Source organism: Notamacropus eugenii, chromosome 6 (assembly GCF_028372415.1).
Source record: "Notamacropus eugenii isolate mMacEug1 chromosome 6, mMacEug1.pri_v2, whole genome shotgun sequence".
NCBI classification, from domain to species: domain Eukaryota; kingdom Metazoa; phylum Chordata; class Mammalia; order Diprotodontia; family Macropodidae; genus Notamacropus; species Notamacropus eugenii.
Genome location: NC_092877.1, coordinates 172,540,202 through 172,553,979, shown reverse-complemented (window position 1 = coordinate 172,553,979; position 13,778 = coordinate 172,540,202). Strand labels below are relative to the sequence as shown.

The 13,778-nt window shown below is 39.2% G+C and overlaps 2 pseudogenes; one reads left to right on the top strand and one right to left on the bottom strand.

Annotated features, from left to right (window-relative positions):
* The window catches only part of LOC140510830 (translationally-controlled tumor protein-like), a 51,009-nt pseudogene extending 46,280 nt beyond the window's left edge, over positions 1-4,729 (bottom strand).
* Positions 1-13,778, top strand: part of LOC140512186 (nucleophosmin pseudogene) — a 355,194-nt pseudogene that overhangs the window by 252,792 nt on the left and 88,624 nt on the right.

The window sequence follows — 13,778 nt, the reverse complement described above, 5'->3', positions numbered from 1 at the left end:
CTTCTTGTCCTAGGGGATGAAGCTCATGGTGTGAGATGTGGGGGAAGCTTGTTTTGGCTACTGGAGGTCTCCTTTCCCCTGGAGCTGTTCTAGATCACAGGCAGGCTCAACTGCTAGACCCAGCCTTTTGACATTTGTGTCAGCTGACTCCCCTGTTTGTGTGAAGGCACTCCTGGGGTCCTGGTATTGGCACTTGCCAACTCCACCACGGTCGGGCCCAGGATCTCCCCTTGTTTGAGTTGGGGCTTGTTGTTGACTTACTGGCACACCTGTCATACTGGACTGGTTGCCTTCAACCACAGCAAGAGGATGATTTCCCCTAGCCTCCTGAGCTATAAGACTACTGTGGCTTTTTGGCTAGCTCCACTATTCCAGAACTTTTCCTGCGGCAATATTCTCTGGATTTTTCAAGGTCAACAAGGAGAATTGAAAGCACTTATACTTTACTCTACCATCTTGGCTCCCATAAGTTCAAGGAGGTGACTTTCAAACATTTGGTCCGAGTGCCGATAACCCTAAAGGTAGTTGCTGCCACAGCCACAGGCCCAGTGCAGTACTGTACCTTTGTCTCATCCAGATCCGAAAGACCCCCATCCTGTCCCAAGAGATCTTGGAATAACCACTGTCACCAGAGATTCAGTCAGTTGGATTCTGCTCCAATTCTGCTATGGCCAAGCCTGTAGTGGTGCAGCCCATACCCTCTGTGCTCCTGTCCTAGTCTGTGCAACACCTTCCTGTCCAATCCCCAGGTTGACTTGGATTGGAAATCTGTCACTATCTGTCTCTTTGTGGCTTGGGCCATTCCAATATCCACTCAGATTCACTCCTTACACGTATCTGAAGGAATTTGCTCCTCACAACAAACCTGGGAGGTGGGTGCTATTATTATTCCCATTTTACAGGTGAAGAAACTGAGGTAAACTGAAGTTAAGTGACTTGTGCAGAGTCACACAGCTAGTAAGTATCTGAGGCTGAACTTGGACTAAGGTCATCCCGACTCCTGATTCTGCACTCAATCCACTGTACCATCTAGTTATCCTGCAAATGTAAAGGGTCCCCAAATTATGCCAAAGTCCTTATATCAGGTACAAGAGCTAGCTAGATCTCCCTTAGCTGAAGACTCTCAGCCTGCACAAAATTTTGTCCTTTACCTACTGTCACCCTTTTCCCAGGATGCAATTCTGGAAGAAATCTGACTTTCAAATAGCAGAAGAAAGCTACAGAATTGGAAGCTATTAGAACATCCATTGGCTCCTCATCCCACCTCTCCTTCACAAGGAAATTTGCTGTTTATAGTAATGATGCCTTTGGCTGTAATCTAGAGTTTTTCCAAAGACAGAGAGAAAGTAAAAATGCTTTCCCATGCATCAGATTATAGAACCGGTTATTTTCTTCCCACATAGAAAGCAATGATGAGCATGCATTAAAAGAACAAATTAAAAAGAATTTGGAAACTCAACTTGCAGCCCACTTATAACTTGTACTTCTGTGCCAGGAGGTGGAGAACAAGTTTAGAAATACAATTCAGTTTGGCATTTCTTCTAATTAGCTATTTTACGTTTTTCATGAACAGGTTCAAATACCTTATGTGTGTGAATGCTTGTATGTGTGTGTATGCACACACATATATACAGACAAACACACATATACACACACATGAATATGGAGACACACACATACACAGACACGCACTTATATACACACATATACTAACAAATACACATACAGACAAGCACATATACACACATAGACACAAGCAGACACATACACACAAATATACATATGCACACACTTATACACAGATGCACAATGTACACACACGTACACACAAAAGACATGTATGCATACACATAAACACATGTATAGACATACACACATACACACATATACATAAACATACACATACACATACATATATGCACAGATGTCCAAGACAGATATTTTCCAGTGGCTCCACTTTCTCAAATGCCAGCTCTTCCTTTTGTTCCAATTTGCTCTTGCTTCTTCCGTCACTACAAACTACCTCTTCTGTAGACACAACAGCCATAGGTTTAATTGTCTTCCAGGAAGTCATGCTCAGTCACCTAGTGACGCTGGAAGATACACAGCTTCCAACATTCTCTTACTCTACTCTCCCATTAAACTTTGAAGAGTGCTACTGATTGGAAGCTATAAAGGAAAAGGAATATTCAGGGGGAGAGAAGGGCAGCAGTTTGAGCCTCCCTATTGGTTCTAAAGCCAGGACTATCTGTGTACAGATAAATCTTGATTACTATAAATAATGAAATTCCTGAAGTTGTCCAGATAATAGGACTAATTCAATAAGATTCATTGTCTGCAATAATTGGAACCTAGCTAAGTTCTAGCTTTAGAACCAATGGGAAGACTTCTCCTATGTAGACTCAATCTGATATAGACAGAATCTATATAGTCTCAAAAACAGATGGGGAAAAGGGAAATGTTACATATATGGGTCCTATAAAAAGGAAAACTAATGAGAAACTTCATAATACATGACTTTATTAGATTGGGCATCCAAAAAGCTGGGTTCAATTCTAGTCCTTGTCATTTATTAGCTCTGTTCCAAGCCATTAAATGGAGATAACCTTGCTTCAACTGTGTATTTCAAAGGATTGTGGTAAAAATGCAAGTAAAGTATGTAAAGTGCTAGATGAACCACAAGAAGCTAGTTAAGTGCATGAGAGCTAATGGTATCACTAATAATGTGTGTATCAGGAAGTGTTTCTCCATTTTCATCTAGTTTTCACCTACCTATTTTCATCTGTCTTCAATAAAAAATCTTGAAAATATTTTTCAACATCCACAAATTTCATACTAGGCTTCAGCAAAACACTTGTCAGTAAGTCATGACATATTAATTCATGATTTGGAACTATGTTTGAAGCATTAGCTTATTTAATTTACTGATTTATTCTTCTCTACAGATAACAGCTACTTTTTTGTAAAATATACATTGGCCTGCTCCATAAAAATATTTTATTCACGTTAAAAAACAATTATATAATGCATTGTTAATTTTCTGTTCACAAAATATAGACAGTATAATATGTATTTAATGATGGAGTCTGTTACTTGCTAAATAGGACTTCTAACTAGTCAAGCCATAACCCAAATGTAGTCAGAGTATTAGCTCATGGTGGTAGATGGTAGAAAATGTTATTGAACATCACATGCCATTTAGAGACAGCATCAAAAATCTGCACAATATCAGGTATGGCAGATAGAATAGAGAGAGTCTAACTCTTGAAGAAATATTGACAAGTCATGGCACAAGTACAGTGAGCCCCATATGGATTATGTAACTTACACACACAGTCCACTATTGAGACTAAAAGACCTACAGGATAAGCTTGCATTTTTGTTGTTTGGAGAAGAAGAAGAAGAAGAAGAAAACCATCATAGTGAGTATGCATTTATTCTTAAGTGCAGTGATGCTGGAGCTGAATGAACAGTATGAATGCTAGTAATGCAGAGAATACATTTCACATCATGAATGGAAAGCAGCAGAGGAGAAAAAGGGAAAAAAGCCAAAGCAAATGAGACAAAACCCTGTTCCATTCCCTTTGCAGAAATTTCCTCATACTTTGAGGGTTGAGCTAATGTCAATAAACATCTGACTTCTGCTCTACATTATATGTCCCTTAAAAACAAAGATGACTCTGATGATCTAACAGAAGCCTGCAACAGCATGATATAAACTAATATAGAGAATCAAAATATCGCTGTTGGAAGAGACTTAAAAAGGCCAACGTCCCCCATTGCATCTTGGGCCATCTCCATTCATCCTGATCCATAGCTAGCCACTGGACCCAGATTGCTTGGGAGGAGAAAATGAGGATGGTGACTTTCCACAGCCCTCCCACCCTCCCTTAAATCCAATTCAGTTATCATGTATGTCATCATCTTACTGAGATCAAGATATTCTTCCAGAATGAAGGACAAATCACAATCACAACTCTTAGTTTATCAATGTCCCTCTTAATATGTATTATCCATAAGTCAATATAGTCCTATGGATAGGGTTCCTTCATCCCAGAGATAAACGGAACTATTAACCTCTGTGATTTAACCCGTATTACTCTATTACTATAGCTTTACCTATGATCAGCTGAACCTGACGTATCTTTTCCCAAGGAACTGCTCTAACTCCCTCAGCCCCTACCCTGAATAACAGCATCAATAGGGCAATTGTAATTCTGCAGAGGCTGGGCTCGAACCCAAGACTGACTGACTAACTGACTGACTAAGGCCAGCCCCACTCTCCCTGTGCCAAGCTCCCTGTCCCAGAGGAATCATTGCCCTGTCCTCCCGAAGGGCTTCACAGAATTATTCACGGCTGGAAGATACTTGGGGGGTTATAGAGAACCAAATCTTCATCTTACAAAAAAGAAACTGAGGCTCGGAGAAGAAGTGCTTTGCCCACCTTCAAAAAGGGAAACAACAGAGTGGATCCCGGATGCCACATTCGAACTCAAGTCCTTCCAATCCATATGCCCCATATGCCCTTAAGTCTCACTTGGCCTCCATTCCCGCTCTGCCCCTATGCATCCTGTCACAGATCGAGGCTCCAAAGAACCTCCAGCACAGGTAGTGGCCAGTCCAGGGTTCAGCCACCCTCGCGATCTTGAGCTGTGGATCCCTCTCGCAGAGAGATAACCAACCTGGCACGTGCACACTCACCCAGGCTTAGCTTTACCATTGGGCCCATGCGCGTGACCCCTGCATCTGTAGAACACATGGGCACTTCGGTACGCCTCGCGGTGTTGCTAGGGCTACAGCCATCTCCAGGATTGATTCATTTTTCACTGTTACTGCCTTTGGACTCACTTCACTTGGAGCCTCTGGCGGTTGAGGTTATTTTGGAGAATAGGTGAGGCCAGAAGAAGACCAAGACACCCAGAGAGAACTCCTCGTGAGTTCACCCACCATCTCCGAGACCCGCTGCCAGGATGAAGAGGATTTTAAACATCTTTAGGAGGAGAGCTCGAAGCACATCTCCCTCCTACTTCTCCCGGAGGGACAGCGGGGTCCGACCCTTCAACCCGGGTACTGGTTACATCCTCAAAGTCAAGGACCTGGACAAGATCCACAAAGCTGCCGCATTCGGGAATGTGGAGAAGGTGCAGAAGCTGCTGCTGCTCCAAAAGGCTGGAGTCAACGATCTGGATGAAAAGCTCAGGTGAGAGGGCGGTCGGGAAGGGAGAAGGGAAGGTGCCCAGGAACAGCCTCAGCACCCTCTCCCCTCTCCCTCCAAGGGGGTGCCTGTGCCTGGGCTACCCCTTGGCCAAGCTCTTCCTCTCAACTCCTGGGATAGCGCAGGGTCAGGCTTTGCCTGCTAGAGATTGGATCCCAAGTCCTGACTGCTGGTGTCTCCTCCCCCTCCTGCCTACCCATTTTTAATGAAGGGAAACTCCTTCACTTTTCCTTTAGTCAGCCTCCAGCTGACTTCCACTTTCTCAGTGGCGGGGTGGGAGCAAATGTTACCCTGGTCTAGTGAAATATTGTTTTGAGCCTTTCAGTTGTTCCTGACTCTCTGTGAAGGCGTTTGGGGGATTTTCCTGGCACAGATACTGGAGTGGTTTGTCGTTTCCTTCTCCAGCTCCTTTTACAGATGAGCTAACTGAGGTAAACAGGATTAAGTGACTTGCCAAGGCCACACAGGTAATAATTGTTTAAGGATATGAACTCAGGAAGCCAGTCTTCCTGACTCCAGGCCGGGCAATCCTATCCCCTGGGCCACCTACCTGTCCCATCTAGATATATATGGCCACTATATGTAGAGTGTAAATGCATGAATGCAGAAAAATAATTTCAGCAGAAAAATAATTAATCATGTTCTGTATGTATCTGGCTCCCAGCTAACTGCAACAGATACAAAGGAATCTGGGGCTTGTCCCTGCTTTCTAGGAGGTCAGGCTAATGGGGATGGTAATCCACAAGGGAGACTGAGGAGAGGATCAGAAACTTAGGAGGAGAACCAGGAAGGAATAGTGTTACAAAACCCACAAAGTAGGGAATATCAAGGAGAAAAGGGTTCTAGTTTGAAAAGGCTTCAGAAAGGCCAGGTAGGATGAGAATTGAGAAAAGACCATTAGATTTGTCAGTTAAGGGAGCATTCCTGTCTTTGGAGAGTTTGGAAGCCAGAGTGTGGTGTTTTGGGGTTTTTTTGTTTGTTTGTTTGTTTATTTTTAGTTTTCAACATTCATTTCCACAAAATTTTGAGTTCCAAATTTTCTCCCCATCTCTCCCCTCCCCTTATCTCATAATGCCTTGCATTCTGATTATCCCTTCCCTCAATATGCCCTCCTTTTTATCACATACTTCCCTTCCTTTATCCCCTTCTTCTATCTTTTCTTGTAGGGCAAGATAGACTTCTATACTCCCTTACTTGTATTTCTTATTTCCCAGTTGTATGCAAAAACAATTCTCAACATTCACTCCTAATACTTTGAATTCACACTTCTCTCCTTGCCTCCCTCTCCACCCATCCTCACTGAGAAGGAAAGCAATTATTCAACTCACCCTTTGCTCTCTGTCTATACATATATGTGTGTGTGCATGTGTGTATAATCCCTCCACCTACCCAAATACTGAGAAAAGTCTCAAGAGTTAAAAATATCTCTTTCCATATAGGAATGCAAACAGTTCAACTTTAGAAAGTGCTTTATGATTTCTCTTTCTTGTTTACCTTTTCATGCTTCTCTTGATTCTTGTGTTTGAAAGTCAGATTTTCTATTCAGTTCTGATCTTTTCATCATGAGTGCTTCAAAGTCCTCTATATCATTGAATGACCTTTTTCTTTCCCTTGAAGTACTGAACTCAGTTTTGCTGGGTGGGTGATTCTTGATTTTAAACCAAGTTCCTTTGACTTCTGGAGTATTCTATTCCAAGCCCTTTGATCCCTTAATGTAGAAACTGCCAGATTCTGTGTTACCCTGATTGTATTTCCACAGTCCTTGAATTGTTTCTTTCCAGCTGCTTGCAATATTTTCTCCTTGACCTGAGAAGTTTGAAATTTGGCCGAAATATTCCTAGGAGTTTCTCTTTTGGGGTCTCTTTCAGGAGGTGATCTGTGGAGTCTTTCAATATTTATTTTGCCTTCTGGTTCTGGAATATCAGGGATGTTTTCTTTGATAATTTCATGAAAGATAATGTGTAGGCTTTTTTTTTGATCATGGCTTCCAAGTAGTCCCAGAATTTTTAAATTGTCTCTCCTGGATCTGTTTTCCAGAACAGTTGTTTTTCCAATGAGATGTTTCACATATTTTTCTATTTCTTCAATCTTTTAGGGTTATTTGTACCTTCTTGGTTTATTGTATAGTCATTAGTTTCCCTGAACTCCACTCTCATTTTTAAAGAACTATTTTGTTCAGTGACCTTTTGAACCTCCTTTTCCATTCACTAATTCTGCTTTTTAAAGCCTTTTTCCCCTCATTGGTTTTTTGGGCCTCCTTTTCCAATTGAGTTAATCTATTTTTAAAGGTGTTATTTTCCTCAGTATTTTTTTGGTTCTTCCTTACCAAGCTGCTGACTAGCTTTTCAAGCTTTTCTGTGGCCTGGGGTCATTTCATATTCATTTTGGTGGTCCTGGAGGCAGAAGCCTTGAGTTCTTCTGACAGTAAGCATTGTTCTTCCTCATCTGAAAGGATGGAAGGAGATAATTGTTCTCCAAGAAAGTAACCTTCTATGGTCTTATTTTTTCCCCCAGTATTGGCCATTTTCCTAGCCAGTTACTTGACTTCTGAATTCTTTCTCAAGAGGAGGTTCCTAGTGCTCCTTCTCCCCAAGGACCATGATCAGGGCTGACATTCATATCCCCTGCTTAATTCCCCCAGAGGCTTTAAACTGAGGAGCTGGGACAATGGAGCCAGGTTCTTTCCATAGCCACCCGCTGCCCCATGATAATGCTGCCACCGCCTCTGCCGCCACCTCTGCCACCACCTGGGGCCAGTGCTGGGGGGACTCCAGTCCCCTTAGCCCAGCTGGGAAAGTCTTCCCACACTGAACTTTGAAGCTTACTTTGTCGCTTGTTGGTTGAAGGATCTGGGACACTTCCTGCTGGGGACTCTGCCCCAGAGGCCTGTTCTGGACTTGTTCCTCCAGGTGTTCCATGGCCAGGGCTGGACTCTGCTTCACTCAGTGTCAAGTGGGATGGACCTTTCCTGTCGGCTTTCTAGGTTACCTTTGGCTGGAAATCTCTTTCTCTCTGTCGTTCTGTGGCTTCTGCTGCTCTAGAATTTGATGAGAGTAATTTTTTACAGGTATTTTGTGGGTTGTAAGGGAAGTGATAGAGTATACACGTCTTTCTACTCTGCCATCTTGGGTCTGCCCTCCCCCCATGAGATAATTCACATTATTTTCTATTTTTGTAATTCTTTTGGTTTTGTTTTTTAATTTCTTGTTTTCTCGTAAAGTCATTAGCTTCCATCTGCTCCATCCTAATTTTTAAAGAACCATTTTCTTCAGTGAGCTTTTGAATCTCCTTTTCCATTTGGCTAAATCTGATTGTTAAAGCATTCTTCTTCTGCTTGCGTTTTTGGACCTCTTTTGCCAATTGAGTTAGCCTATTTTTAAAGGTGTTATTTTCTATTATTATTATTATTATTATTATTATTATTATTATTATTATTATTATTATTATTATTTTATTTGTTTTCAGTGTTCAACAATCACTTCCATATAACTTAGATTTTCCCCCCTCTCTTCCCTTCCCTCTCCAAGTTGCCATACAATTTTATATAGGTTCTACATGTACATTCCTGTTAAACACATTTTCACCTTAGACATGTTGCACAGAAGAATTAAAACGAATGAGAGAAATCATAAAACAAATCAAAATGTAATACAAAAGAAAATGATTGGCTGCATTCTGCAATCAAATATTTGATTTCAAATATCAAATATCAAAATATTTCCTTCTCTGGATGTTGAAGGTATTTTGCCTTAAGAGACCACTGGGAATTTTTCAAGTCCTTGCATTGCAAAGAAGTTCTAAGTCTACCAGAAAAAATCCTCCCATACTGTGGTTGTTGCTGTGTATAAAGTTTTCCTGGTTCTACTCCATTCACTCAGGATCAGTTCATATAAGTCTTTCCAGGACTCTCTGAAGTCTTCCTGTTCATCATTTCTTATAGCAAAATAGTATTCCATTACATTCATATACCACAATTTATTCAGCCATTCCCCAATTGGTGGGCATCCCCTTGGTTTCCAGTTTTTGGCAACTACAAAGAGTGCTGCTATAAATATTTTTGTACATGTGGGACACTTTCCCATTTTTATGATCTCTTGGGGATACAGTCCTAGAAGCAGTATTGCTGGACCAAAGGGTATACACATTTTTGTATCCCTTGGGCACAGTTGCAAATTGATCTCCAGAATTTCTAGATCAGCTCACAGCTCCACCACAATGAATTAGTGTTCCAGCTCTCCCACATCTTCTCCAAACTTTGTCATCATCCTGTTTTGTCATGGTGGTAAATCTGATAGTTGTGATGTGCTATCTCAGAGATGCTTTGATTTTCATCTCTCTAATCAATAGTGATTTAGAGCATTTTGCATATGAACATAGATACCTTTGATTTCTTCTTCTGAAAACTACCTGTTCATATCCTTTGACCATTTATCAATTGGGGAATGACTTTTATTCTTGTACATTTGACTCAGTTCTCTATATATTTTAGAGATGAGGCCTTTATCACAGACACTAGTTGCAAAAATTATTTCCCTCCTAACGTTGGTTGCATTGCGTTTCTTTTTGCAAAAACTGTTCAATTTAATGTAATCAAAATTATCCATTTTAAACTTTATAATGCTTTTTTTCTCTTCTTTAGTCAAAAATTCTTCTCTTCTCCATAAGTCTGATAAATGCCCTAGTCCTTGCTCCACTAATTTGTTTATAGCATCAATATTTATGCCTGGATTTGCACTTTATTCTTGTTTATGGTGTCAGGCATTGGTCTAAGCTTAGTGTCACCATACTCTTATTCAGTTTTCCCAGCAATTTTTGTCGAACAGAGAGTTCTTATTCCAGAAGCTGGGGTCCATGGTTTTATCAAACAGTAGATTGCTATCTTCGTTGACTACTGTGTTTTGGGTACCTAAACTATTCCACCTCTGTTTCTTAGCCAGTACCAAGTGATTTTGATAACTGATGCTTTATCATGCAATTTTAGATGTGCAAGAGCTAGGGCTCTTTCCCTAGCATTTCTTTTCATTTATAACCCTTGACATTCTGGACCTTTTGTTCTTCCAGATGAATTTTGATGCTGTTTTTTCTAACTCTACAAAATCATTATCTGATAGTTTGGTTGGTATGGCACTGAATAAGTAAATTAATTTAGGTAGAATTGTCATTTTTACTATATTCTCTTGGCTCACCCACTAGTGACTGATGTTTTTCCACTTACTTAGATCTGACTCTGCTCGTGTGAAAAGTGTTTTGTAATTGTGTTCACATAGGCCCTGGGTTTGTTTTGACAGGTAGACTTCCAAATATTTTATAGTGCCTACCATAGATTTAAATGAGATTTCTATTTCTATCTCTTGCTGTTGGGCTTTGTTAGTGATATATAGTAATGCAGAAGATTTGTGTGGGTTTATTTTGTAACCTCCAACTTTTCCAAAGTTGTTTATTATTTCAAGTTGTTGTTTACTTGATTCTCTGGGATTCTCTAAGTATATCATCATATCATCTGCAAAGAGTGATAGCTTAGTTTCTTCTTTGCCAATTCTTATTCCTTCAATTTCTTTTTCTTCTCTTATGGCTAAAGCGAAAACTTCTAGTATCAAATTGAATAATAGTGGTGATAATGGACATCCTTCTTTCACCCCTCATCTTATTGGAAATATTTATCCCTATTGCATATAATGCTTGCTGAAGGTTTTAGGTAGGTATTGGTTATTATTTTATGGAAAGTTCCATTTATTCCTATGTTTTTCAGTATTTTCAATAGGAATGGGGATTGCATTTTGTCAAAAAGTTTTCTGCATCTATTGAGATAATATTCTGTTAATTTTGATGTTGATATGATCAATAATATTAATAGTTTTCCTAATATTCAACCATCTCTGATTTCCTGGTATAAATCCTACCTGACCATAACGTATTATTCTCTTGATTAGCTGTTGTATTCTTTTTGCTTAAATCTTATTTAAAATTTTTGCATCTATATTCATTAGAGAAATTCGTCTATAATTTTCTTTCTCTGTTTTGGCTCTTACTGGTTTAGGTACCAAAACCATATCTATATCATAAAAGGAATTTGGCAGGACTATTTCTTCCCCAATTTTCCCAAATAGTCTATATAGTATTGGAATTAACTGTTCTTTAAATGTTTCATAGAATTCTCTTGTGAATGTTCTGGCCTTGCAGATTTTTTCGTAGGGAGTTCATTGATGGCTTGTTCAACTTCTTTTTCTGAGATGAGGTTATTTAAGTATTCAACTACCTCTTCTGTTAGTGTGGGCAATTTGTACCTTTTAAAATAATCATCCATCTCATTTAGATTGTCAAATTTATGGGCATACAGTTGGGAAAAGCAATTTATTATTATTATTTTAATTTCACCCATATTGGAGGTGAGTTCACCCCCTTTCATTTTTGATATTATTAATTTGGTTTTCTTCTTCCTTTTTTTAAAATCAAAATGACCAAAGGTTTATCAATTTCATTGGTTTTTTCATAAAACCAATACAGTTTTATTTATTAATTCTATACTTTTCTTAATTTCAATTTTATTAATCTCTCCTTTGATTTTCAGTATTTCTAATTTGATATTTGCTTGGGGATTTTCCATTTGTTGTTTTTCGAACTTTTTCAGCTGCATGCCTAATTTATTGATCTCTTTTTTCTCTATTTTATTCATGTAGGCACTCAAAAAACTTCCCCCTAAGAAATGTTTTCCCATAAAATTTGATAGGTCATCTCATCATTGTCATTCTCTTGAATGAAGTTGTTGATTGTTTCTATAATTTTTTGCTTAACCCACTCATTCTTTAGGATTAGCTTGTTTAGTTTCCAATTAGTTTTTGGTTTATGTTTCCATGGCCATTGATTACATACAAGTTTTATTGCATTATGATCTGAGAAGGATGCATTGACTATCTCTGCCTTTCTGCACTGGATTGTGAGGTTTTTATGGCCTAGCACAGGTTCAATTTTTGTATATGTGCCATGTTCCATTGAGAAAATGATGTATTCCTTTCTATCCTCATTCAGTTTTCTCCAGATAGTTATCATATCTACCTTATCCAGAGTTCTATTCACCTCCTTAACTTCTTTCTTGTTCATTTTGGGGTATATCAAGTTCAGAGAGGAGGAAGTTGAGGTCCCCCACTAGAATAGTTTTGCTGTCTCTTTCTAGCTATAACTCCCTTAACTTCTCCTCTAAGAATTTGGATTCTATACCACTTGTTTAGTAGTGAAATTACTTCATTGTCTATGGTGCCATTTAATAGGATAGAGTTTCCTTCCTTATATCTTTTGATTAGATCTACTTTTGCTTTTGCTTTGTCTAGCCCTGCTTTTTCCACATCAGCTGAAGCACAATAAATTCTACTCCAACCTTTTTCTTTTACTCTATGTGTATCTCCTCTTTTCAGATGTGTTTCTTGTAAACAACATATTGTTGCATTATGGTTTTTCAAACCATTCTGCTCTCTGTCTCCGTTTTATGGGAGAAATCATCCAATTCACACTCACAGTTATGATTACTTTTTGTGTCTTTCCCTCCATCTCTTTTTCCCTTGTTCATGCTTGTAGTTTTTCCTTCTCCCTTCCCTTCCCCAAGAATTTTAGTTTTTGACTGCTGCCTCCCTCATTCTCTCCTCCCTTTCAGCCTCCCATGCTTTTGATCCCCCTTTTCTTTACTACTTCTTCCCTCTCTTTTAGGCTCCCCTCCCTTTTCTTTCCCCTTTCCCCTCCTATTGCCTATAGAGATAGCTGTATTTCTATACTTAACCGAATTTGTTTTACCCTCCTTGAATCCAATCAGATGAGAGATCCTTTCAAACAATACTCATCTCCCTCTCCTCTTTACCTCTACTATAATACATTTTTGTGCCTCTTCCTGTGTTGGAATTTACTTTTTATCTGCATCCTCCTTTTCACAATTGCCATCATCACATCATTTAATTTATACCCCCTACCTCTATCTATGTATATCCTTTTACATCTCATAATAAATACACAACTCTCAAGATTAACAAGTACCATCCTCCCTTGTATGGATGTAAAAAGATAGCCCATATTGTGTAACAAGTTTCCCCCCCCCCTTTTACCTTTTTATGCTTCTTTTGAGACCTACGTTTGAAGATCAAATTTTCTGTTGAGTTCTAGCGTTTTCACCATGTAGGTCTGGAAATTATTTCAGTGAATGTTATTTCTATGAATTTCAGTGAAATATTATGCTCAACTTTGTCGGGTAATTAATCCTTGGTTGTAGTCCCAGCTCCTTTGTCTTTAGAATATGGTATTCCAATTCCTGTGTGATCCTGACTGTAGCTCCTCAATATTTGAATTGTTTCTTTCTGTCTGCCTGCAGTATTTTCTCCTGCATGTGATACTTCTGGAATTTGGCAAAGATATTCCTTGGTGTTATTATTTTCTGTCCCTTTCAGGAAATGAATGGTGGATTCTTTTGATGACTATTTTGCCCTCTGGATCTAGGACTTCTGGGCAATTTTCCTTGATGATTTCTTGAATGAAAGTGTCCAGGCTTTTTTTTTTTTATCATGGCTTTCTGGTATACCAATAA